The 24,481-nt window shown below is 40.8% G+C and overlaps 1 protein-coding gene across 2 annotated transcripts in view; it reads right to left on the bottom strand.

Moving 5' to 3' along the window:
• ro60 (Ro60, Y RNA binding protein) overlaps window positions 1-22,858 on the bottom strand; it is a 47,249-nt gene extending 24,391 nt beyond the window's left edge. Inside the window, exon 1 of one of the 2 annotated variants that reach the window (XM_028811019.2) lies at window positions 22,629-22,858. The gene's annotated coding sequence lies outside the window, so the exon portion shown is untranslated. The remainder of the gene's footprint in view (window positions 1-22,628) is intronic. The other variant, XM_028811018.2, reaches the window with a different exon arrangement.
• Window positions 22,859-24,481: the final 1,623 nt, after the last annotated feature.

The following is a 24,481-nucleotide window of genomic DNA, read 5'->3' as shown; positions in this document are numbered from 1 at the left end:
ATATATACAGTATAATTGATACAGTGAAGGGACTTGTGTGTCTCAATGATGACATAATGCAAGCAGACTAGACCCCCAAACCATTTGCAGAATTCATTGCTGTTTGTCTCCCTGAGCTGAATGAGAGCCACTCTTCATTTCCCAGCATCTACACAGCTTCTTCCTATATGGTACAAATGGCCAAAAACACTCTAAAATTGGGAAAGAGGGCAACGATACTTCAGAAATCTTCAGATATATACAATAACTGACCCACCTTGAACACCAAGGTACATGTGTGAGGATGCCATCTGTGGACTGTAGTTCTACATTCAATACAAACATCCCCAGTAGAATGATCGCTAAATTGCGTAACTTAGGTAATGGCCAGCAGACATGTATGTAGCTAAAGGTCTTTTTGACAAACCACCTTCAGACAGTCAGACTAGGTACCCATTACTCTTCCACTTTTGACACTCAGCACTGGTGCTCCACAAGGCTGTGTGCCGAGTCTCCTGTTCTTCACACACATGACTTGCATTCCAGTCTAGACTGCAAACAATATTATTAAGTTTGCAGTGATACCACAGTGGTAGGGTTGATTAAAATGGACAGGGATGAGTCTTCCTACAGAGAAGATGTCTAGAAATTAACATAATGGTGCTCCAACAATAACCTGGTACTGCTGAACACTCTTAAAATTCAAGAACTGATCATCTGTTTCAGAAGGTAGAGAGAAGACATACTTCCAAGGACCTCATGTAGCCAATCAAACTTACCTCTCTGGTGAAGACGGCATAGAAGCCTTCCTGAGAATACTGAGGAAGGCCAGTTTGTCTAAGCAGCTTCTGCTGTCTTTTTATCGCTGCCCCATAGGAAACATCTTTACTTATAGAATCTCAATGTGCTATGCCAGCTGTTCTGTGGCTGATAGGAGGGCTACATAGAGGGTCAGTAAATCATTCCAGAAAATCATTTAATATACACATGCTTACATTGAAGGACATTTGTACTTCCTGATGTCTCTGCCGGTTGATAAACACCATCTTTTAACACTGCTACCTTCTGGAAGACACTTCAGGTCTTTTAAGACCCGCACCTCTGGATTCCTAAATAGTTTTTAACTCAGTGCCATCAAAATACTGAAGTCTGCTTTGTGGTGATCTTGACTCTCCTAATTCCCTAAAATACATGATGACACAAATGTTCACACACACACACCAATACTGCTTCCATTGTTCTTGTGTTCATGTCCATTGATGGCTACTGTGGGCTACAACTATTGACAATGTGGAATAGTATCATGTGCAATATCGACAAATTTTTGTAAAATTTGATTCTTTATTTCTAGTTGTATTACTGGATCCTTTATCTGTTAGTATTATTTGTCTAATAGCAACCTTAGAGTTGGCATCTTAATTTTGTTATACTGTAGTTTAAATTCAAATATCTACCTTAAGCAGCACAGAAGGAAGTGCTGCCGGAAGGACGTAATCAGCCACCTGGAGTACATCCGGGTGGGAATAAAAGGGGCCACCTTCATACAGTCGGGGAGCTTGAGTTGGGAGTGGGAGCAGGACAAAGCACCCAGGAGGAGACAGAGAGAAAGAAGCCCTTATTGTGGTGATATTAGCTGTGTGCATTGTGTGTGGTGTTCAGGACTGTAAAACCTGTGTTTATCTATGGAAAATAAACGTGTGACTTTTATAAAGATGTGGTTTCCGACTGGTGGTGTCCGGGCAAGTCTCACACTCTCTTATAATTGACTGTGGAAACATAGACGCTGCTGACTGGAGTTTCTGTTTTCTTCTCCTCCAGTATCAACTGGCTGCAGCTCAACAACTAATTAATGGACTGATAGTGCCGGGCTCAATTTATGTTAGTAACTTTCAAACCACTTTGTTTCTTTATGCACTCATTATGTAATAAGTAGGGTCTTTAATTGCATTTTACCTGAGAACTTGTAACCAGGGTCTGCACCTCCTCTCAGGTAAATTCAATTGAATGTTACTTTTGGAAAGGGCCTGCTCTGAATACTATTCCAGACTAAAAGTGTACAGTATACTAATTACCTGTGTTACCCAGCTTCTCCTGGGATCATCGCATTGCAAGACCTCGCTTGTTTATCAAGTTAAAATTTATTATAAATTTTTGCTCGTCTTGCAAAACACTCGCAGACCAAGTTACTCACAATCCAAGGTTTTACTGTATTGTATACAGAAAAGATTTTAGGTACATAGTACAGTACTTCTGATACATCTGACTAACTATAAATGAGGCCCATTGTCTTAATAATTATATCCCAGGTGAATATATCCTCCTGCACTTCAACCCGTGAGTTGGGTGAGACAACTTAGTAAAACACACCCAGCAGCAGTGACGTCTCAACCGTGACTTCAGATAATCTGCGCATTTTTCAGACGCTTCATCATATAGTCAGAAGAGGAAAATAGTTAACTTTCCAAGTGAGCTCATTTCAATTTTGGCACATCGCTGTTAATTTATCTGTTTCTTCATGCTTTAACATTTGCAATAATCTTAGTCAACTGCAATAAGCAAAACCTGTTTATTCTCGTAATGGGAAGGATCAGCATTGAGGCAGCTGAGAGGACTTGTGCAGCTCAAGTTGCTATCCTTCATTATGAATTTGAATCTCGCTTTCAGGACTTTAAGCATCAAACTCATTTTATAATCTTTTAATTTCCTTCAGCTGTTCATATGGACAATGTTTCCGAAGTCCTGCAACTGAAACTGACTGAACTCCTGTGCAATTGCAACCTAAAAATAAGTTTACAAAGTTTCTTTACTTGATTTCTACTGGCACTGCAAGCATTCTACACACATGCCATCATTAATTGGCAGCAACTACAGGGAGTCTTTTCAAAAGTTTAAATTACTGAAACCCTCTACAGTAGTGAACTAAGAGATACAAATGTTAGCAATGAATGAATTGTGAAGACCAGATTCTCAGTTCATATAAGTTTGAGAAGAAACAAGCAGTTTCATGTTTGTGACTACAACAATGTCACAGCAAAATCACTATCTTTTAAAATTATTCTCTTATTGGCATTTGAGAATTGCTCTTAAAAGCGTTTAATTTAAAAATTAAGATTTGTAATTAAACAATATATTGGAGCAACTATCACACATATTAATCATAGACTTCATCTGGGTTCATAGACTCAGTTTAATTTTATATATGGCCTGCAGGAGTCATTATTGACAATTTGGCCCACCAACAAAAAAAGGTTGCAACAGATAACTGCCCACGAGTAAAACATTCATGCATTAGGTTCATGCAACATGGCTTTTACCACTGCAAAAACACTTTTAAAGTTGAAACAGGTAATCAGTGGGAACAATGTGGAATATTAATGGTTTTCATTTGTTTAATTCATTTACTCTATTTCTTTTCATATTTTACATCTTGAACGTGAACCCCCCCCTTTTAAAGTCTGTAGATACAAACTTTTGGAGAAAGTTGAGTGTTGATGCATTCCTGTTGAAAGTAAGCAGAGGAGCATCTAAATGATTTCAGAGCTCGATGGTGGGGGTGTCCTTTTAAAATATGTACATGTGAATGTATGTTACAATGGACAACTGGTGGGGGACCTGTTGAGTTTAAACTGACCCCATGGCTCCTGGCTGATCTTGGATGCAAGGACACTATTTCTGCCTCTTCTTCTTTTTCGTTCAATTTTTGCTTCTTATGAAGCATAACCTGTGCTCACAGTCACAGGGGATGTACAAGCCAGTGTCTTTCTTCATGCTGTTCCCAAGCCCGGATGAATGGGGAGGGCTATGTCAGGAAGGGCATCCTGTGTAAAATTCTCCCAGATTGTGCGGACAACAATGCAGATTTCCATACCGGATTTGTTGAGGCCTGGGTTAACAACGGCCTCCATCAGTACTGTTAGCCAATAGGGTGCTGGCGGAAATTGGGCTAGTGTTGGCTGAAGAAGGAGAAGAAAACGGGACAGACAACACAATACAATGTATTTTTTTATAGCCCAAAATCACACAAGAAGTGCCGCAATGGGCTTTAACAGGCCCTGCCTCTTGACAGCCCTCCAGCCTTGACTCTCTAAGAAGACAAGGAAAAACTCCCAAAAAAAAACCCTTGTACGGAAAAACTGGAAGAAACCTTGGGAAAGGCAGATCAAAAAGAGACCCCTTTCCAGGTAGGTTGGGCGTGCAGTGGGTGCCAAAAAGAGGGGGGTCAATACAATACAATACACAGAACAGAACAAATCCTCAATACAGTATAAAAATAAAAATTTTACAAGTACGGAGCAGAATTTAACAGTAGATGATATCACATATGATTTGGATTTGTTTAGAGTCCTGGAGACCTCAGCCATCAAGCTGCCTCCCCCTATTGGCCATTCCACAGCTGGGACAGCGCTGGGCCAGCCAATCCGATGAAAGGACCCCTCTACCCCACGATTCCTGCGATCCTTCATCAGGGATGACTTTACCTTAGGCAGGCAAAACAACTTGGCAGGTGGGCTGTGGCACCAAGTGCCACATTTGAGTACCGAGAAGAGAAACAGAATAGGTGAGGGTTAGTAACAAATTATAACTATCATGTTACTTATGTTTTAGTGCTAATGACTAACAACAGAGATGCAGTCTGTACAGTTAATCAGCAGCTCTAGTCAGGGTATGCTAAACTGAAGTAGTGAGTCTTCAGCCGGGATTTAAAAGTTGAGACCTAAGGGGCATCTCTTATAGTAGCAGGCAGACCATTCCACAGTTTAGGGGCCCTGTAACTAAAAGCTCAACCTCCCATTGTTATTTTATTAATCCTTGGAATCATAAAGCAGACCAGCATCTTGAGATTTTAATGTGCGCTCTGGTTTGTAAGTCATGATAAATTCAGACAAGTAAGCCGGACCTTGGCCATTTAAGGCTTTATATGTTAAAAGAAGGATTTTGAAATCTGCCCTAAACTTAACCGGGAGCCAGTGTAAGGATTTAAGAACTGGAGTTATGTGTTCGTATTTTCTTGTTCTTGTAATAATTCTTGCAGCAGCATTTTGGATTAACTGGAGGCTGTATAAAGAACAGTTTGAACATCCAGTGAACACCGCATTGCAGTAGTCAATCTTACTATAAATAAATACATGAATTAATTTCTCAGAATCCTGTTTATTTAGAAAGCACCTTAATTTCACATTTTTAAGATGGAAGAAACATGATTTGGACAACTTTGTAATATGCGCTTTAAATGACATGCTAGAGTCAAAGATAACTCCTAGATTACGGGCTGATTCAGTAAAATTAATGGGGATTCCAACTGAGTTAAATGATGACAAAATATTGTTATGATCAGCATCATTCCCTCCAACAATTAACATCTCTGTTTTATCTGTGTTTAAAGACAAATAGTTCTCATTCATCCACTCCTTTAATTCACTAACACAATTAATTAAAGACAACATTGGAGAATCTTCATTTGATCTAAATGAAAGGTATAACTGGGTGTCATCTGCATACGAGTGAAAATTAACATTATGTTTCCTAATTAGAGACCCCAGTGAGACATGTCCAAGGGCAGGAGGAGAGGAGGAAGGTAAAGAGAGTGGAAGTGAGGGTAGGAGCTTTGAATGTTGGCAGTATGACCGGTAAGGGGAGAGAGTTAGCTGATGTGATGGAAAGAAGGAAGGTTGCTATATTGTGCTTGCAACAGACTAAATGGAAGGGGAGTAAGGCCAGGTGGATCTGAGGTGGATTCAAATTGTTCTATCATGGTGTGGATGGGAGGAGAAATGGGGTAGGGGTTATCCTGAAGGAACAGTATGTCAAGAGTGTTTTGGTGGTGAAAACTGTGTCAGTCAGAGTAGCTGGAAATTGGAGGTGTGATGATGAATGTTGTTAGTGCATATGCCCCGCAAGTTGTGTGTGCGATGGATGAGAAAAAAGATTTCTGGAGTGAGTTGGATGAAGTGGGGAGAGAGAGAGAGAGAGAGTGGTGATTGGAGAAGATTTTAATGGACCTGTTCTTGAAAGGAACAGAGGAGATGAGAAGGTGACGGGTAGGTATGGTGTCAAGGAGAGGAATGTAGGAGGTCAGATGGTTGTGAATTTTGCAAAAAGGATGGATATGGCTGTGGTGAATACATATTTTCAGAAGAGGGAGGAACACAGGGTGACGTGCAAGAGTGGAGGAAGATGCACACAGGTAGATTACATCCTATGTAGAAGAGTCAATCTGAAGGAGAGTTAAGGCTGCAAAGTGATGGCAAGGGAAGCGTAGTTAGGCAGCATAGGAAGGTGGTCTAGGGACCGAGCTGGGAAAGATGTGCAGCAGGTTAGGGAGATAAAGGATACAGATGAAAATATACTCACAAGCGAGGAGAGTGTGTTGAGTAGATGGAAAGAGAGGCTGATGAATGAAGAGAATGAGAGAGAAAGAAGGTTGGATGATGTTGAAATAGTGAATCAGGAAGTGCAAAGGATTAGCAAGGAAGAAGTAAGGACAGCTATGAAGAGGATGAGAAATGGAAAGGCCATTGGTCGAGATGACATACCTATGGAAGCATGGAGGTGTTTAGGAGAGATGGTAGTGGAATTTTCAACCACATTGTTTAATGGAATCTTGGAAAGTGAGAGGATGTTGAGGACTGGAGAAGTAGTGTACTGGTGCCGATTTTCAAGAAAAAAATGAATATGTAGAGCTGTAGTAACTACAGGGGGATAAAATTTATGAGCCACAGCATGACATTATGGGAAAGAGTAATGGAAGCTAGGTTAAGAAGTGAGGTGATGATTAGTGAACAGCAGGATGGTTTCATGCCAGGAAAGAGCACCACAGATGCGATGTTTGCTCTGAGAAGGAGTTGCATTGTGTCTTTGTGGACCTGGAGAAAGCATATTACAGGGTCCCTCTATAGGAGTTGTGGTATTGTACGAAGAAGTCAGGAGTGGCAGTGAAGTATGTAAGAGTTGTACAGGATATGTACAAGGGAAGTGTGACAGTGGTAAGGTCTGCGGTAGGAGTGACAGATGCATTCAAGATGGAGGTGGGATTACATCAGGGACTGCCTCTGAGCCCTTTTTTATTTACAATGGTGATGGACAGGTTGTCAGACGAGTGCAGGCAGGGTGGAGAGGAGTGCTAGGAGTGATTTATGACAGACGGGTATCAGCAAGAGTGAAAGGGAAGGTCTACAGGATGGTAGTGAGACCAGCTATATTATATGGGTTGGAGACAGTGGCACTGACCAGAAAGCAGGAGACAGAGCTGGAGGAGTTAAAGAAGTTAAGATTTGCACTGGGTGTGACAAGGATGGAAAGGATTAGAAATGAGTACATTAGAGGGTCAGCTCACATTGGACGGTTGGGAGATAAAGTCAGAGAGGCGAGATTGCATTGGTTTGGACATGTGCAGAGGAGAGATGCTGGGCATATTGGGAAAAGAAAGCTAAGGATGGAGCTGCCAGGTAAGAGGAAAAGAGGAAGGTCTAAAAGAAGTTTTATGGATGTGGTGAAAGAGGACATGCAGGTGGTGAGTGTGACAGAGGACAGGAAGATATGGAAAAAAGATGATCTGCTATGGCGACCCCTAACAGAAGCAGCCAAAGGAAGAAGAAGAAGCGAAGCATAACCTGCGCTCACAGCCACAATGCCTGGCACTGGCACGCAAGGTTTATACTATACTAAGTATTGATCTTTGCATCTTCTTTGAGCTTCTGCTGAATGTTCTTCCATTTCACACCTGACTGTACACACCAAATGTACTGAATTGTGTTATAAACAATTTAATGTCTTCTGATGAAGGAAATGCTACTTACTATGTTTTACATTTCAGTGCAGGATTTTATGCCATTGTCCACTCTATTCAGTTAAAAAGGCTTGAAAATTAAGCTGGGCTGTCAAGCACTGTCCTCACATGGTTTACTTCATACCTTATCAAACCAATTTCAGCACCTACAGAAATGTGATGACAGTACTCAATCATTACATTACAACAGGGGTTGGCAACCTTTCAGCGGTGTTGTGCCGAACCTATGTTACAATGTTATCCCGCATGCCGACATAATTCTACCAATTTTGTTATACAGTATATAGTATCAAAATTGGTCCAGTTATAATGGGCATTCTTTTGAAGCTCATTATAACAGTATCTTATATTATTGATTAATAAAGTATCTATCTATCTATCTATCTATTGGTCTTATTGGAATATATTGGTATTATTTTAAAATACACAGGATCACATGTGAAAAGAATGTTTTGTCAAATTTTATTTTTCAACATATTTATTAAAAATTATATTCTAAATTATAAATTACAATTTTTTAAAATACAAAATGCATAGTTTGAATAAGAAAAAATTATCAAGAATTCTAATATGATTAATCATTCTTTATTATTAATCAGAGCTATTAATCCATTAATGCAAAGCAACTGTCTAATTACCGTATATACTCATGTTTAAGTTCTCCCACAGATAAGTCGGGACTTGATTTCACCTTATAATTTCTGGTATTTTATGTCGTCGTAGAAGTCGAATGCGGAAAACTCACACTATTGATCCAAAAGATTATGCTATGCTAACACCCGCCTGAGAGAGTAACCACGGAGCACACTTCCTTTTTTTTTCTATGTATTGTGCCTACGTGACCACATGGTAATACCCGAACTATTCTGAAGCGATGTTTGCACTGTTTTGTGTTTTTTGTATGTCACACCCTCATACACCTTTATCGTAAGAGCATCCCTTATCTACAATGGAGCGTTCGATCAGAAGAAAATATGAAGCTGGTTTTAAATTAAAAGTCATTGAAGTGGCAAAAGAAATTGGTAACTGGGCTGCTACAACAAAATTCGATGTGTCTGAGAAACTGTTGTGAGATTGGAGAAAGCAAGAAGATGTTAAAAAAAAAATTAAGTGTAGTATTTTTGAGTCGGGGTCTGATTTTATGATCGATTTTTCGGGTTTCAAGACCCAACTTATAAGCGAGTATATACGATACATTCAGTGGCTTTATTTTTGGTTCCAATTATTTGACTAAAATAAGTAGTTTGTTTCTTAAAGCCAGAAACAGCCCTTTTTACAGCTTCTCTTTTCTCATCAGAGTTTTTAAACGTGGACTGATGTTTAGTTTGATAATGTCTTTGTACACTTGACGTACAACACACAACACTTTCACAGCATAACACACACACAGCACGATACTTTTGTTGGACGAATGAATATGAATTCGTACAAGAGTCTTGAAAAGAGCAAACATCAAGTTTTTGTCTTTTATGAGTCATTTTAGGGCAGTATATTACTTACAAATAACAAGAGGTTTGTTTTAACGTACCACAAACACATGGTTTCCCTTTACAGTTGAGTCACATGCACAAAACGTAGGTGGGGGCGCGGAGCATAAACACATGCACTGTGATTAAAATATAATAATGAGGTTTGTTTTACAGTCATATGAAAAAGTTTGGGAACCCCTCTTAATTCTTTGGATTTGTATTTATCATTGGCTGAGCTTTCAAAGTAGCAACTTCCTTTTAATATATGACATGCCTTATGGAAACAGTAGTATTTCAGCAGTGACATTAAGTTTATTGGATTAACAGAAAATATGCAATATGCATCATAACAAAATTAGACAGGTGCATAAATTTGGGCACCCCAACAGAGATATTCCATCAATACTTAGTTGAGCCTCCTTCTGCAAATATAACAGCCTCTGGATGCCTCCTATAGCCTTTGATGAGTGTCTGGATTCTGGATGGATGTATTTCTTCTCCATTCTTCCATACAAAATCTTTCCAGTTCATTTAAATTTGATGGCTGCCGAGCATGGACAGCCTGCTTCAAATCATCTCATAGATTTTCGATGATATTCAAGCTATTCCAGAACACTGTGCTTCTCCCTCTGCATGAATGCCTTTGTAGATTTAGACTGTGTTTTGGGTCATTGTCTTGTTGGAATATCCAACCCCTGCGTAACTTCAACTTTGTGACTGATGCGTGAACATTATCCTGAAGAATTTGTTGATACTGGGTTGAATTCATCTGACCCTCTACTTTAATAACAAGGACCCCAGTCCCTGAACTGGCCACACAGCCCCACAGCATGATGGAAACTCCACCAAATTTGACAGTAGGTAGCAGGTGTTTTTCTTGGAATGCAGTGTTCTTCTTTCGCCATACAAAGTGCTTTTTGTTCTGACCAAATAACTCAATTTTTGTCTCATCAGTCCAAAGCACTTTGTTCCGAAATGAATCTGGTTTGTCTAAATGAGCATTTGCATACAACAAGCGACTCAGTTTATGGTGAAAGTGCAGAAAGGGCTTCTTTCTCATCACCCTGCCATACAGATGTTCTTTGTGCAAAATGCGCTGAATTGTAGAATGATGTACAGATACACCATCTGCAGCAAGATGTTCTTGCAGGTCTTTGGAGGTGATCTGTGGGTTGTCTGTTACCTTTCCCACAATCCTGCCCATATGCCGCTCCTGTATTTTTCTTGGCCTGCCAGACCTGCTGAGGTTAACAGCAACTGTGCCTGTGGCCTTCCATTTCCCGATTACATTCCTTACAGTTGAAACCGACAGTTTAAACCTCTGAGATAGCTTTTTGTAGCCTTCCCCTAAACCATGAGACTGAACAATCTTTGTTTTCAAATCTTTTGAGAGTTGCTTTGAGGATCCCATGATGTCACTTTTCAGAGGAGAGTCAAAGGGAAGCACAACTTGTAATTGACCACCTTAAATACCTTTATATCTCATGATTGGACTCACCTGTCTATGAAGTTCAAGACTCAACAAGCTCATCCAACCAATTTGGTGTTGCAAGTAATCAGCATTGAGTAGTTACATGCATTCAAATCAGCAAAATTACAAGGGGGCCCAGATTTTTGCACAGCCAGTTTTTCACATTTAATTTAATTTCATACAACTAAATACTGCTTCACTAAAAATCTTTGTTCGGAAAACACCCCAGTACTCAGATGTTCCTAGGAAATGAAAGACATACCACTGTTATCTTTTTTGTTGAAAGTAAGTTTATAAAAACTTACTGTAACCTTCCCCTTTACCTAAAACATGTAACTAGCACTCAACAGTTTGTAATCACCCAGAAATATTCACATTTTCCATGGAAATTGTTCTTTTTTTTTCCTTTTAAAAACATTGGAGAAACTTTTGACAAGATCAGCCCATTCAGCCCAACAAAGCTCGCCAATCCTAATCCACCTGATTCCACCAAAACAACATTAAGCCAAGTTTTTAATGTCAGTAGAGTGCTACTGTCTACCACATTGCCTGGTAACGTATTCCATTACATTCTGAAGTTACATACAGGGTGGACAAAATAATAACGCCACCATGCCAAAGCAGGTTTAACTCTGAACTAACTACAGTAATCCCTCGCTACTTCGCGGTTCACTTTTCGCGGATTCTATATGTAAGCATATCTAAATATATAACGCAGATTTTTCGCTGCTTTGTGGGTTTCTGCGGACAATGGGTCTTTTTACTTCTGGTATTTGCTTTTTCATTTGGTTTGCCCAATTGATTTCATACAAGAGATGCTATTGGCGGATGGCTGAGAAGCTACCCAATCAGAGCACGCAGTTAAGTTCCTGTGTGCTGCTGATTGGCTCAGCGACGGAGTGCTGCATTAACCAGGAAGTCTCATCTCACTCATTCAGCATTAACGTGCTCCTGCTACTGCTTCAGGGGCCGTGTCCAAGCGCCAACAGAAGATGCAAATGATTGCAGAAAAGGTTAAAGTTTTGGATATGTTGAAGGAAGGGAACAGCTACACTGCTGCAGGCATCAATGAGTCCACGATTCTTTTTATTTAAAAAGGAGGAAAAGCATATAAGATCTACGGCCGCAGTGTCCTTTAACCAGGGCGCAAAACGAGTTGCAAGTGGACGTGATAAGGCAGTAGTCTGGATGGAATCTGCTTTAGGAATCTTTGCAACAAGGTCGACGACGTCATGACCGCCTACAAGCTGCTACGTGTACTTCGCTATACAGTAAGTGTAAACTTATCTACCGATTTCATATTGCTTAGCAGTTGTCCCTGTTATTAATAAAGGGGTTGTAAACAATACAGGGAGGGTTTAAAAACGTCCAAATACACGTTAAATAATTAAATAAATATAGTGTCCCTACTTCGCGGAAATTCAGTTATCGCGGTCGGCCTTGGAACTTATCTCCCGCGATAAGTGAGGGATTACTGTAAATCAGAATTAACAATGAGTTATATTATGTTGGTTAACAATTACCAGTAAATTACTTACTATAAAAAAATCCTGCCAGTTAGGACTTTAATATGTGAGTAACCTGAGGCACTTAACATAGTTCCACTGAGACCAACTAATTGTTAATGTGGGGTACAACTTGGGTATTCACAAAAAGAGGACAAAATGTGCATATGCAACTTTCCATACAAAAGTCAGGATTTAGAAAAGAAAACCTGACAGGAGAACTTGTATTATCTGTTCATGGCATACTGATCTGTTCACAGCATTTCAGAGGAACTGGGAATTGAGGACACCCTTGATCAAGCAGGGAAATGTAGGACTCCATTTTAGTTCCTTATAAAGAGGGCTAATGCTAGGCATTTGCAACAAAATTTTTTATTGGCACTTTATATTGGCTACCTATCGTCACATCTCAGGGAAGCGGCTGATGAATATGTCGGCCATGCTTCAGCTCCATCATGCCTGCTGTGCTGGAAGCCTTTAACCAATTGAGCAGGCACTAAATTAAGTTTCTGTAAGGTGTGTTGTGTCAGGAGTCAGCATTCACATGGACCCCTAGTAGTTCATAATCAAGAAGGGCACAGCAGGGAGTGAGAGTGCAGTGCAGAAGTGCATGTTTATTAACACCAAATTCAAATAATAAAGAGTGGTGAAGCTATAAATAACCACAGTAAAAAGCAATGCATTTGTGGAGTTTAAGAATGAACAAGAAATAGTTTAAAATCCCATTAAAAAACTCTCAAAGACTTCAGGTTGGGCTCCTCAGGAATTCTATCGCAGCTCTCTTTTTCTCCCCAGCTCACCCAAGTCAGTCATCCCAGCTGGCAGTGACTCTGACAACTGCGGTCACCAACACCCAACCTCTGACCCAATTGCCTCCTTTGGCATTGGCCAAGACACATGTAGCCAGCTCTGTCTTCCCATACACTCTAACACCATTCCTGGATCCCCAGGAGGATCAATCCAAGTCCTCGCTTCAACTCCACTTTTCAAGAGGGACACCCCTCACAGCGGCATAACTGCACTCCCTTACAGGGGTCCAACCACTCTGCCTCCTCCGTGCTTACTTGGACTTGGAAATTTTGCGTTACCATTTCTGTTCTGACTGAACTCCAACCATTTCTTCCCCATAATACCACTCGGACTCTCCTTTTCAAACTGTCGGCACCCTAAATGCCAATGAGGCATTCAGCCGAAACCATCTGCATCTGCATGAGAATGCATGAACTGCCGATTACCTCACCCACACCCCAGAAACACTCTGCCACAAGACCGCACATCCACATGCCGCCCCCTGAGCTTAACCGCACTGTTTTTTGTAAAAATTTGCCCTGCCACTGACCTCACGTCATGACGTGTTGGTGCACATACAGTACATAAAACATAACATAAAAAGACAATTTTCTGCAGGTTCCAGTCTTCCTAATGTAATTGGAACAACTGAATACACTCTGTCTGTCTGTGTGTGTTTGTCCGCTTTTCACAAAAGAACTACAGTGGACCCTTGACTTACGAACTCAATTCGTTCGTGAGGGCCGGTTGTAACTCAAGTTGGTTGTAAGTCAAGACTATTTTTTCCCATAAGAAATAATGGAAATGCCCTTAATGCGTTCCGAACCGCCCACAGCAACACAACTTTTTTTAATAAAAAAGGGTTGTATAATTTGCATAATTTACCAAAAACACCAATAATTGTTCTAATGTACTAACCAAAAAGTTATAAAAAGTGCCTAGCCTACCAGACACAACAATTTCATACTGTACTCACCATTTAAATTGACATCTTTGGCTTGCAGGAAGGAAGGAGGAGAATGAAATGGAAGGAGGTTATTGTTTGGAAGGAGCCTCCTTATACAAATCTTTTCTTTGTAAAATTGTCAAGATGGTGGATTTCGACATGCTGTACATATTAGCGAGATCGGTCACACGAACGCCACTCTCATATTTCCACATATTTCTTTGTTTTGATTGTGATCACTTTCTTTACCTTTGTTACTTTCTCTTCCTTCCTTAGCAATTATCGAAATAAATTATATAAATCACTGCACTGACCGAAATTACGTCCACAAACATATGTATCTGGGCTCCGACTGACGGTTACAAACGCTCTCGGCTGTTTGTTTACAATCGCACAAGCGGATACACATGACCGCATTCAGGTCGTAACGCAAGATGTTGGTCGTAATTCAAAACAAAAATTTTGGTCGTAAACCAAGTTGTTCGCATGTCAGGCCGGTCGTATATCAAGGGTCAACTGTACTTGGATTTAGATCTGGTTTTTTTTTCTAGAATTTGCTTGAACATTCTAGTTGATTATGCGACTTCTCTCATCGTGCTAATTATCATAGTTTGCTTGTTGCACAGATTTATTTGTGTGAATCGGAGACAGATGCAGTGGGCCAAGACGTGCCAGCCTCGGGGTGTGTACCTTACTGCCACTTAGCTAGCGAATGAGAAAACTACTTAACGGATTTAGATCAGGTTTTTTTCTATAATTTGTTTGAACATTCCAGTTGATTTTGCGACTTCTCTCATTGCGCTAAGTATCATATTTCGCTTGTGGTACCGATTTATTTGCACAAATCCGAGAGAGCGGCTGCGGGCCGAATGGAGGGGAGCAGGGCCCTCTTCACTCACGCCCCAATCTCCATTCGAATCGGTGTACCTCTTGCCACGTTTTGGAACATACCTTGCCTCCACTTAGCTGGTGATACCTGTCTGTTTACTGATTTTTAAACTTTGTCCTGTTTCACTACTACGCGGGGACAGGCTAGTAATTTAATAAAGGCATCTCACGTGAATGAAACTGCTTTTGTTAACCATAAGCAATTACATTGCATTAACACACAAGTCATGTACGATGCCAAGATGAGACTGACAAACATGGCTCGGCTGCTTGGGTGAACCCATGATTCATTTATTCTGAGGCAAAGTAGCTGTGGCAGATGACTTGCTGATGGTGCTGTATGGGATGGCTGCCTTGTGAAAATGTAACTGGCTGAACCCTCTTTTTTTTGTACTCTTCATTGTAATAGCAATCATGTTGTTCTGCCCCACATCTTGTTAGCTGTTATTTGTTGAGCTGTGCTCCCCCTTCATCTTGTCATTTATTAACACACCAGTCAGTCACGTCCCACACACACAGTGGTGCTATAAAAGTCTATGAAACTCACGTAAAGCACGTAGGTCCTAAAGTAATCATTCGAATATAACACACCCCACGTGTCTCACGTAGGCACCCCTTCAGCTCTTGTTTCGGTCAAGTCCGAAGTGTATCTTTTGGGTATATAAACCCCTGGGTCTGGTTAGTTGTGGTACGCAGCAATTTGAACCTCTAAGTACGCGCTTCTCTTTGTCTTGATCCAACCGTGGAAATCACTCGCCTTGTAAGCGTCTTTTAAAGCTTTATTGTTTAATGTACACTGTCTGCTATGTACTGCTTTGTAAGTCATTCTTTATTGTCTTTGGTTGTACACCTGTATATACCTGTATGTTTCTTTTGTATATATTTCAGTTTACAACGAGGTACGTCCAGTAAAAGCCTTCAAGAAAGCTCACCCCTTGTCGTTTTTATGTGGATGTGCTGAGTTGTTTAAGCTCTCTGTGGCCGCGTTGCATGGACAGCGCGGAGTGAAACATGTCATTATGAAATGTTCAAGTACTATGATACTGCAGACAACCGGCTTACACCTCATATTTCAGATGATATAATGGTGGCCGGGTTTCATCTGACCGAGTAAAAAAAGGAGGACTGGAGATTTTTGTGAATGTACAGTGATGAAAAAGGGAATACAGTATAATTAAAACTAAATTCACCCAAGTCATGGCTAGGGAGAGTAAATTACATCAACCTAGCTGACTCAGCAAGAGAAACTATTCACTCTGTACCAACGTCATTTTTATGAATTATTCTTAGTACTGGTAACTTCGAAGAAGGTGTAAGAGCCTTAAAAAGTTAATGTTTAATGTAAAATTCATATACGTGCTGGCTTAATTTTTATGGAATGTCAGTTTCTCATTGTTACTTAGAATATGGTATAGCCTTTTACCCCCTGTAAGTTACCACAAAATAGAACTTTCTGAGCTATATCTGTAAAACAGCGTGCTAATTAAGTTAGTAAACTGTCTCACTGCTAGCATGGACTGTTTTACACAAGTTTGCATTTAGTAGATTGGCATACAGTTTTCTGACCGTGCTTACAGTACAAGCTTAACAACTGTATGACCAAGCTAGAAGAAATGAAACAAGATATATAAACCTTAAACAGAACTTTTCTTAAAGAACAACTTTTCTTTAATATCAAATTATTCTCTGTTGTGTGAATTGTTTTGCCTTAAATTTTTACTAAAACTTTTAAAATGGAGATATTTGGACTGTGGAATTATTTGAACATGCATCACTTTACTGCCAGAACTACCCTATGAAGCAAACTGTTGAATTGAAAGCTGCATAACTTTGGTGATTTGGGACAAATGCAGCTACAGGAGGAGTCAAGGCCTGTTGCTTTGGTAGACACTGCTGGTCCAATCTCAACAGTACAGACCTCCTGTTACTGCCACCTAGAAGCCTGTGTTGTAAGTAGCAGCTCTCTGTAATCCAAGCCAGATGTTTTTATGTGTGATTGTGGGGAGCTGTTCTTTGTTTTTACCTTCTGTAAAATTTTAATTTCCCTGCGGGGACAAATAAAGTGTAATCTATTACCCTCTCAGACACCATCCCTAGAGAAATGCCACTTTAATTCTGTGTGAAGCACATCCCAGGACGGGTGGCAGTGTCTGGACGAGTTCACTGCTCTACCAGCCAGTCAGTGGTGAAGCTCGAGTTCGTGCCGCTTGGGGCATTGTGTTGCTTCAATTTGCTGCCCTCCAACATATCTGAATATGTTAACCTATTTAAATAGAAAATTAAAATGACAAAGAGAAAAAGTAAGATAAATTTTGCATAGATTTACTCACATATATTGAAACAGCAATATTTTTTCACATATAATCCATATTACTAACCGAGAATGCTAAACCGGATGATGGACGCAGGCACATCCGGCAATGGGCCGTAGCTGCAAAAAGACGTACTGCGCAGGCGCAAAAAGAGTCCGCGAGAGTCGGCTGAGGAGCCGAGAAAGGCGGACAAAAGAGGGCGAGAGAGGCGGATGAGGGGCCGCGAGAGGCGGACAAGACCACAGAAAAAAGGAGTGAGCACAGGAAGAATGGAGAAATGAGGAAACGCAGGCAAAGCACGAAACACATTGCACACGAGACTAGACCCAAAAAAAAAAAAAGAGGCTCGCGCACAACAGCAAGGCACCCCCCCCCCCCCCCCCCCCCCCACAGGCACCGGACGGGACACACACCAAGAGGGGGATTCAACAAGCCCATGGAACACAAAACCACCCCACAGACCCTACAAGCAAGGGACGGGACACACACAAAGAGGGGGATTCAACAAGACACAGGAACACAAAAAGAAAGAAGACGCTCGCGCGACAACAATCCTCAACCACCCCCCCCCCCACACAGACACACACATCCATAAGAAGTGACACCCAAAGCCACATATTCTAAGGTGAACATCAACACCTTCAAACTAGACAGCATAGGTGTCAGCATTGGTGGATCTCCTTACAATAAAGCACTATTAACCGTTCAACTGCAGAAAAGGAAACATATTAACAGTGACTGCGATCCTCCTTATTACTTATCCATATTTCACATGCTGAGAAAGAAACAAGTCATGAATACACGGTCACGGGTACAAAACGAAAAGGAAAGGATAACAGGAACAAACACACGAACACGAAAGAAACAACAAAATAGACGGCTATGCAGCATAGGTGGATCTCATTACAATAAGGCACTATTAACCGTTCAACCGCAGAAAAGGCTCCATATTAACAGTGAGTGCAATACTCCTTATTACTTATCCATATTTCTAAAAGAAAAAATGACTCGACTCTAAAAACGCAAAGCTCAACTAAAGCTTCTAACTAACGATGTACCTAAAAGTAAAAACTTTATGAACTGCATTACATCCTACAATAGTTCATTTAATATGCACAAATCTACATCCTAGATCCACATGACGCAAACTATCAATCAAAGTGCTGCATCGCAACAGGCATGGATTCAAAACGAAACACCTCCCGTCTCAGACATACGTTAATGGCAGCGAAGGCTACAACGGGCTTCTCACACAGCACAGGCAAATCGATTACAGCTCCAAAACAACACGTCCCAAATACTACACAAGCAACAACGCGCCTCTCAAACGGCACAAGCAAAACATACACCAGGAAAATTCATTCGGATTAATGAATGTCATTTGCAATTATTGTCATTCAGTTCACTTCCCTGAAGAAACAACTGGCAATACAAGTTATACATTTACACGTTGTTGTCAAAAGGGTCAAATTAGACTGCCTTCTTTACATTCATATACTGAATATCTACAGAAGCTTATAACTGACGATGTACCTGAAAGTGAAATCTTTATCAACTACATTAGATCCTACAAATCGGTATCCACTATGAACATTAACGGTGGCACTGCACGTGACATCCGTCTTGAAAAAATGTTGTTTATTGATGAATGTTCAATGGCATGAACAAACGTTTATGAATAATAATATTCGATTTGGAGGAAAGGTACTTTTATGAGGAGGAGATTTTAGACAGTGATTAGCTATTCTTCCAGATGCCATGCACTCAGCTATTGTTCAGTGCACCTTAAAATACGCAGACAATTGGCATTGCTTTCAAAAGATACAGTTAGTAAAAAAGATACGATGTCCAGAACCAGATCATAACAATTGCTTATTACAACTGAGAGATGGTACACTCACCAATACAGATGGACTTCAGCCACATATTATTACAATTCCTCAAGCCTTTATCTGCGAGGACTTAGTTACAGAGACATTTGGAACAGCAATCTCATTAGACCAAATGCCCCTTTTAACACAACGCACTATATTATGTCCAAAAAATATTAATGTGGAAAACATAAATACCCAAGTCATTCCATTACTTCCTGGAAAGACACAACTCTTTCTAAGCTCTGACAAACTTGACTCTGATCACAACAATAACCATCTTAAATGACCTTACAAGTTCTGAGCTGGAATTACCTTTTACACTTAAGCGGCGTGTACAAAGAAATTTTCAAATAAACCTTTACACTGTGCCACACACTTTATTGTTTGCTTTCTATTTGCATCATCTACACCGTCACACTATTCTATATCTCATTCATACATCACGCTCTTTGTCATTCCCAACACCAGGGGTTGGCGAGCGAAGCGGGCAGGGGGCGGAGCCCCCTAGTTATTTATAAGCATCAACTAGACAAGAATATAGTATAGACGCACTGATAAGCCGTGTCCTAATTATTACTTTAATATAATTACGCAGCAAAAATGAGAACCAGTGTAGTGTACAAGTGATAGGTGGGGATGTTTTCTGCACAGAGTAAGAACGTATTTGGATTGATAACGAAACAAAATTATAAATTAGTCGTTTATCATCCTAGAAATTATTATCGTTGTAATGTTTATGTTTATTTTTGTTATTGCCTCAACTGCTGTGTCTGATGCCGTCACAGAAGGACATTCTGAAAATTATTTTTGAAGCATTTGTGGATAAAAATCAGAGAATTTTACTGTTTTCATTCAAGAGTGATTATTTTTCTAAACCCTGCTGCTTACACACAAATTTTACTGAGCCTTTAGGCCAATAATGCCGCCCAGGGCAGACTGGGGCAGCCAGTGATGGTCTGCAGCATTGTGACTGTATACAGTATATATGAGGTTGATTAGCATAGTACATGTATGGATGTTTCAGGGTGGCAACCTGACAGTGCGTTCACGTACACACATTTACAAGATGACCGGGAATTATAAAAGGTCAATTCTGTAGAAAAGTACGTATGCCAGGTTTTATAAATCTGTATACGCATGTACCTGTTTCTTTACCATACGCATATTTTCACACTTACATCTATGCAAACAAACTTTTACAAATGAGACCCCGGTGGCTCCAAACTTCCATTTCATAAATACGGAGGCCACTGTGCTCCTGGGCACACTCAAAACTTAAAAATGTTTTTATCCTCTTGCTTTGATCTATGCCTCACCACAATTTAACTGCAGAGGTCTACAAGGGCAGTGGTTCCCAAAGTGGGGGTCGCGAGACATTGGGGGGGGGGGCGTCGCGAGATGATTTCCAAGAAATCAAATATTTTTTAAAACTTTTTAGAAATTAATTTAATTTTTTAGAAATAACATTTTATCCATAACTAACAAAAGATAAAAACTAGTAGTTAATAGTTACATTTAAAAAAAACATGCAAATTAAAAAGCCATCAGACTGTCTTGGAGCGAGTGCGTCGGTGTGTCTACAGACGGTGCTGGAGCGATGCTGGGGAAAAAGAAAGGTCTTAAAGCAAGAGTCTTCTTACAAGTGGCGCCTCACGTAAAATTCACGCATTGTATTATACACAGAGAAGCTCTTGCGAGCAAAACACTTGACCCAGAACTTAAACGTGTTCTTGAGACTCCGATAAAAATGGTCAACAATATAAAAGCGCATCCACTCAATATCAGACTGTTTGCCACTCTCTGTAACGAACTGGGATCGGAGCATGAGTGCTTGCTTTTCCATACAGAAGTCAGGTGGCTTTCGCGAGGGAATGTGCTCTGCCGCCGGTTTGAGCTGCGGGACGAAGTGCGCTTATTTCTGATGGAGCATGGGTCCCAGCTCGCTGATCACCTCACTGATCCTGACTGGTTAACAAGGCTAGCGTATTTGGCTTGCATATTTGAAAAACTGAATGGACTTAATATGTCATTTCAAGGTGAGAACACACACATAATTTCGCTAAATGATAAAATCCACGCATTCAAGAGAAAACTTGAGCGCTGGACTGAGCGAGTTGAAATAGGAAGGATTGATATGTTTTCTGAGCTGGATGAAAAAAGTTATATGGTTGTTAGAGCGTTATGTTCTTTTTTGTTGTCATGCTCTTGTTTGGATAAGATATTTTGTTGAAATTAAGCAAATGAGTAAATTACTATTAAAAAAATTATATGGTTGTTAGACCATTGTGTTCTTTCGTGTTGTCATTCTCATGTTTGGATAGGCCTATTGGCGCATGTGCACCGTTGCGCGCAACATTTGTACATTTTAACCACTTCCGAGGATAGTGGGGGTCACGAGTCACTGGCACGGTTATTTTGGGGGTCGTGAGCGGAAAAGTTTGGGAACCCCTGTACAAGGGGGTCCTTTGGGGCATGGTTTTTGTTCTGCCATTTTATACACCTTTTTTTTGTAGTATGCACATTTTCACACTTGAATACATGCAGAGTTTTATAAATAAATCCTCTGGTCACAAAAACCATAAAATTATTCCACATGCCAAAGGGCGAAAATAATACCAGAATATGCCAAACGAAGACAAAATGCATCTGTAATGAGAAACGGTGGTCGAGGGTGAAAATTCGCCAACAGAAATTTACAGGTCACTTCACCGGATAGTTTTTAAATGAATCCGCACTTCTGTGAACGAGTCCCATCTAACAATACGCGTTGTTTGCTTCACTTATGGCAGGGTTGCTATTCGGAAACCACATACACTGACATGCATAGCCCGCTGCAGGGAGCAAAAAACACGAACCACTGAGGAACGGAAAAAGTCATAGCCTGAGGAGTCATCGTTTGGCTTTATTCCAAGATATCTGCATTTCCTGACGGATTACTCATCTTCACAGTATTAACAGTCCAGTAATTTTATGAGATAAAAATAAATAAAAATCCCAGCGATCTTCTTAGCGTTGGCACTTCACAAAATGAGTTATGGAGGCACGGATTGATTGGGTAATGCACTAGAAACTACAGGAGAACCTGGGCGGAAAAGCCGGACTCCATCAGTTAAGTTCGCGATGCCGGCCTCATCTTCACGGATAAACTCCACACCCTGAACAAGCTCCGTGAACAGGCGGTCCAGTTCTCGTCAGCGACTCCACGCGTTACTACTTCAGTTCACCTTTTACATTGATGTTTTCAGATTAGTGAAACACACGAACGGGCGCACTGAACGTAACAGGGGGCACTTGTGCGGTTTTTGACAGATCCACGGCATCTCGGGTAACCACAGACATCCGCCCTGAAGACTCGCAAAACTGTGCCGCTGCAGCGCAGGCTCAAAATTAGGAATCGACACGAGAAATGCACTTGGATGTTACAGATTCATTACCCTCGCTAATTTACAAAGCAGACCTTTATCAAAGATAAAAAGAAAATGTTAAACACATTATACTAAACAACTAAGATCAAACTGTCATGCTAGGCAAAAAAAACAGACTAATCAACACGGCAGATGACAACGTGTGGGCGTACGGGAGTCGGGCACCATCTTTCTTCAATCCTACCTGTGCCTCCAGCAATCAGAACTTTATTTCTTCACTGCCCTTTTCGCGAAATTATTGCTTTCGGTTTCCTTTTTTCTTCGTCTCCAGTTTCTTTTTAGAGTGGACGCAAGGAGACAAAGTAACGACTTCCGGTCTGGAGTTCAATGCATTGTGCCAAAATAAAAGTCTCGCATTGTCTAGATGTTGCATTTTCAATGAGAAAGTGTAAATGCGATTCAGGGATCGCAAATTTGGAAACCAGTTCAAAACCGACCGAATGCACAAGCCTTCCAAACTTACAATTTATCATACTAATTCCAAGCAGATAATTGAAACTACATTGTCCATGTTCAGCCTTTAAAAATATACATTTGGTGGCATGAAATAAACTAAAAACAGTATTCGCCTTATTAAAAGGATAAGTAACTGTGTCTCTGTCGATTCAAAATGTTGCGCATCACACATTTTTAGTAATAGCATGCATTGCATTTGTCATTTCAATTAATGGCCCATCACAAACATTAATACTGCTCTTACAAATCCCATATCAAATGGCCTATAACAGAGACACATGCGTTGTTAATATGATAAAAACACAATATGGGAATAAGGAATCCAGAAATGCAGCCCTGTTGGGGTCCCTACGTGCCAATTTTGGGGGCTTGTTGGGGGAGGACCTCCCTTCTTTTGTTATGGCCCAGAAGTGTTTCCCAGAAGACATGGCATGGCACCGACAGCACCACTGGGTCTAGCATAACAGAGAAGCCCACGGCCTCATATTAGGGAGTCTGGGTCAGAAGGCAGTACGCAACACTCAGTGGCGGTAGAGATAGTAGGAATAATTGTATACTTTGTTTTGTGGCAGATTATTGGAGAGAGGATCCTGTGAAGTGCTTGGTGTGATTAAATCCCCTTAATTTTATTGTAAAAACGTCTGGTGCTTTATTGTGTCTCGAGTTTCGAGCTCTCTGATCCCCCTTGTGGTCACTGTATACAGTATACTGTATATATAGATATTGTTGGTTATGGTATGGTTGGTTAGGTTTCTAAACTCTTTTTGGGACAAACCCCCCCCCCCCCCAACGGGACGACATGCCGAAGAGTGTCCTGAAGCACAATCGCCGCAGCTGTGGAAGACAGCTTATCTGTTGCTAGGGCGCTGCACACACAGCTCTGCAGCGGCTCACCGATTGCGGTCACACTATAAGCTCCTGCCGTCGATGGGTGATGCAAGGAAGATTATAAATGCAAGGAACAGTATTACTTGGCCATGACCCTTCCTGACTGCTGTGTCTGTGTATAGGAGAGTGATAGATCCCGCTACAATAAATAACTGTGCTGTTCCTGTTTCAAGCTGAATAAAGCTGGTTTTGCTAAAGTACTGAGACTCAGCCTCGTGTTTTGGGGTCCAAGACAAGGACTCACACGTCACAGTGTGGATAGATAGGTAGATAGATAGATACCTACCATATTGACTAGTCTTCATCTGGCCCTGGCTCGTTGGGACAAAAGAAATACTTATGCTAGGATGCATTTCAGTTCAGCTTTCAACATCATCATCCATCAGAAGTTCACCGCGAAGTTGGGTCTGCTAGGTTACAACACTTACTATGCAACTGGGTCCTGGACTTCCTGACAGGGAGACCCCAGCCGTTCTGTTTCCAATACACCATCTCCAGTACCATCACGTTGAGTACTGCTGACTCACGATTGTATGGCTTCATACAACAACCATCATTAATTATGCAGATGACATAACGCTGGTTAGACCCATCAGCAATGGAGATTAGTCAATTTACAGAACGGATACAAGATGATTGGCGGATTGGTGCAAGTGTACCAATCTTTCTCTTAATGTGGACAAGAAGAATGAG

Source organism: Erpetoichthys calabaricus, chromosome 10 (assembly GCF_900747795.2).
Source record: "Erpetoichthys calabaricus chromosome 10, fErpCal1.3, whole genome shotgun sequence".
NCBI lineage: Eukaryota > Metazoa > Chordata > Cladistia > Polypteriformes > Polypteridae > Erpetoichthys > Erpetoichthys calabaricus.
This window is presented reverse-complemented; position numbering and strand designations above follow the sequence as displayed.